Source organism: Brachyhypopomus gauderio, unplaced genomic scaffold, assembly GCF_052324685.1.
Source record: "Brachyhypopomus gauderio isolate BG-103 unplaced genomic scaffold, BGAUD_0.2 sc106, whole genome shotgun sequence".
NCBI lineage: Eukaryota > Metazoa > Chordata > Actinopteri > Gymnotiformes > Hypopomidae > Brachyhypopomus > Brachyhypopomus gauderio.
Window position 1 is genome coordinate 103,319 of NW_027506927.1, and position 3,397 is coordinate 106,715.

At 41.2% G+C, this 3,397-nt stretch overlaps 1 pseudogene across 1 annotated transcript; it reads left to right on the top strand.

Moving 5' to 3' along the window:
- The first annotated feature begins 268 nt into the window (after positions 1-268).
- Positions 269-3,156, top strand: LOC143497318 (ATP-sensitive inward rectifier potassium channel 1 pseudogene; annotated as a pseudogene). The gene is made up of 2 exons (XR_013125826.1): positions 269-457; positions 765-3,156. The product of XR_013125826.1 is annotated as an ATP-sensitive inward rectifier potassium channel 1 pseudogene (transcript).
- Positions 3,157-3,397: the final 241 nt, after the last annotated feature.

The window sequence follows — 3,397 nt, forward strand, 5'->3', positions numbered from 1 at the left end:
AGAATGATATATAATTGTCCATGAACTTTTATTCAACATAGCTATGCATTATCAAATGCTTCTTAACTTCAGATCAAAATTTCGACATATTTATTCAAAACTATCTTACAACAGCTTCAGATCAAAAGAAGATACAAAAATGCACAGTTGTACTTGTAAATCAATCTGACCCCACTGAGGTCTATCCCAACAGCGTTTCTCATCCTGCCGATAAAAACATGTGACGTGTGTGTACAGGTAAACATTACAAGTCACGTACAGGCTTAGCAGTGGACAGCAGTCAGACAAAAGACCAGTTTTTCTGCAAGAGGGGCAGACAAAAAGAAAGACAGGGTGAGAGGGAGGTAATAATGAGTTGCATAGGGTATTTTAGAGATTTATAGGTCACACAAAAAATCTTTATGAAAAGAACCCTAGACTGGTTTGTGACCTACAACTCGATCTGAACATCTCTGAGGTAAGCTCTGCGATAACACACTCAACACAGAACACTTACAGCGTCTGAAATATTTTGGTTCTGTTCACGAACATTGAAATGATAGCTTAGCATTCAGCATTTACCAAGACTGATCTTGCTGTTTTGGAAATGTTCTCTGAAATCCTGCAATGATTTTCATTGTATAGACTATCTAATAATAGACAGTATAGTATCATAAAATACTATTTGATAGTAATTAATTACGTAAAAAATCCAGTGTTCAATAGAACAAAAAACATGCCTGTGACTCTACTATCCTCAGTTCTCTTTATGCTTTGTACCCCAGGCTAATTTTATTTTCCACTGGGAAAGACACGCAGCATGATTCAGTTCATCAGCGATTACCTGGCCGAGCGCCGCACTCGCAGAACTCGTGTGGTGACCAAAGATGGCCACTGCAACATCGCCTTCGGCAGCGTCCGGTACAGCCGCCTATTCATCTCCTTCCTGGATTTCTGGACCAGCTTGATGGAGATGCGCTGGCGTTATGTCATCCTTCATTTCACAGCCTCCTTCATCTTCTCCTGGTTTATGTTTGGACTCCTGTGGTATTGGGCTGCATATGCTAATGGTGACTTGACATGGCAGAACCCATCTGCTGACCACATTCCTTGTGTAATTAATCTCATTGACATGGCCACTGCCTTCCTAACGTCTATAGAGGCTGAAATGTCCATTGGTTATGGGTACCGTCTCATCACTCCCTTTTGCCCCAGTGCCATCACCATACTCACGGCCGAAGCTGTATTTGGGACGGTAATCATCTGCTTCTGGTGTGGGGTGATTATGGCCAAAGCTGCCCGACCCAAGAAGAGGGTCAAGACAATCACCTTTAGTAAGATAGCTGTTATCTGCTGCAAACAAGACAGGCTTTGTCTGCAGATACGAGTGGCCAACCTACGCAAAAGCCTCACGATTGGAAGCCAGTTCTATGGCAAGCTGCTTAAGACAACCGTCACACCCGAAGGCGAGATCATCATCATGGACCAGATCAGCGTCGACTTCTTGGTGGACGCTGGGAAGGACAATCTGTTCTTTGTCTGCCCTTTGACCTTGTACCATGTCATTGACAAATCAAGTCCGTTCTTCCAGATGGCAGCAGACAACCTGCAACAACAGAAGTTTGAACTGGTGGTGTTTCTGGATGGAACAGCCGAGTCCACCAGCGCCTCCTTCCAGGTCAGGACGTCTTACCTGCCTAAAGAGATCATGTGGGGCTATCAGTTCCTTCCCATCATCTCCCGAGGCAAGGAGGGTAAATTTCGCGTGGACTTCTCCAACTTTTCCAGGGTAGTGCCCACGTTTGCCCCACACTGCGCCTCCTGCTTCCACAATGCACAAGCCCACAGTAACCATTCCAATCCTGCCTCTTACAACGCAGGCTTTCAGCAGCATGCTGAGCACTTTAATGCTACACACATGTGATGTGCCCTAGCGGGTTTTTTTTGGACATGATTTGAGGGCTTATGCCTCTATTTTATGGACCACAGACATATGAGATCTGCACTGTTGTTCGTTTTAAAGAGGACCAAGTAACTGGAGAGTCACTTTTGACTAATGTGAACAAAGTTTCTCATAACTAAAAAGGTATAATATGTCTGCTGTGTTTTTGTCTCATTAGAGAAGCTTGCAGCCTGTCCCTTGGGAGGGGATTTGGTAAGGGATTTTATAAGTCCATTATAAAGTTAATGATTAACAACCAAATAAATTAAAAATTTATACCTTTCTCTATGTAACACCCTGTTTGAAATGACTCAATGACATGTAAATGAGCATGTAACCTCAGCAGAAGTTCTAAATGTTTAATGTGTTTGTTTCACCTGTGGTGAGGGTTGGTTGATTTCTCTAAATATGGTAATATAACATAGCAGTACTAAAGTTGAACTAAATAAAAGTAAATAATTAAATGAACAGATTCTCATAACACAGGCTGTTTTTCAAGGAAATTTAGAAAAATTGTGTGTCATTCATTTGCCACCATTTTGCAAATAATGCCTAATTCCTATGTATACCTAAATCATCAATCATAGCGTATTTTAATTAATTACTGAGATGTTAGTTTAAAAGTTAATTTAAAAGAAACTGACCACAAGAGGGCAGATAAGGCAAAGCTATCGCATGTCCATGTGAGCTTGCCACCACATTGCACCACCTTTGTAAACTGCATCTTGATAGCTTGTTATAATATGTTATTTGCTAGGCTGCTTATTAAGTGAAATCAATGTTTTGATTCTCTTTGTGCCTAATCTAGCCATCTTTGTCAATGTTATATTAGTTTTTGTATATATTTGTTTCATTACTGCAATGCAACTATAGCTCTATTTTGGATTTGATGGTTTTGTAGCCAATGCCAGTAAAACCAAACAAGTACAGAGATAAGGATCTCCTGTTCTGTTTGAGCCTTGGCTGCAAATGCATGGAAAGTGCTAAATCTGGAGGTGTTTTCTACAAGGTGCCCGTGGAAGGGAAGACAGGGTGACTGTGTGCGTAAGACAGGGTGGAACACCATCGGAATGCTTTTGTTTAAAACTGCTTCCTTCTAACTAGTGATACACTGGGTGATGCACAGGCATTTCCAGTAAACAAGAGAAGTTCCTTACACGTTTCCACACACACACACACACACACACACACACACACACACACACACACACACACACACACACACACACACACACGCACACACACAGAGAGAGAGGGAGATTGAGAGAGAAATACCTTCACTGAGGGGAGAGATATTTGTCTATTTTTAAGACATATTCCTACACACAAAAGCAATATTTTTGTAAAGCTTGGGAAAATTGCACATTAACAATGAACAAATGGCATGCATTGTTGAGAACAAAACATCAGAACGTGAGCAATGAACATCTCAAATCAGGGAAATGTTTTCATTCTTTCTTATGTCACATTAATGTT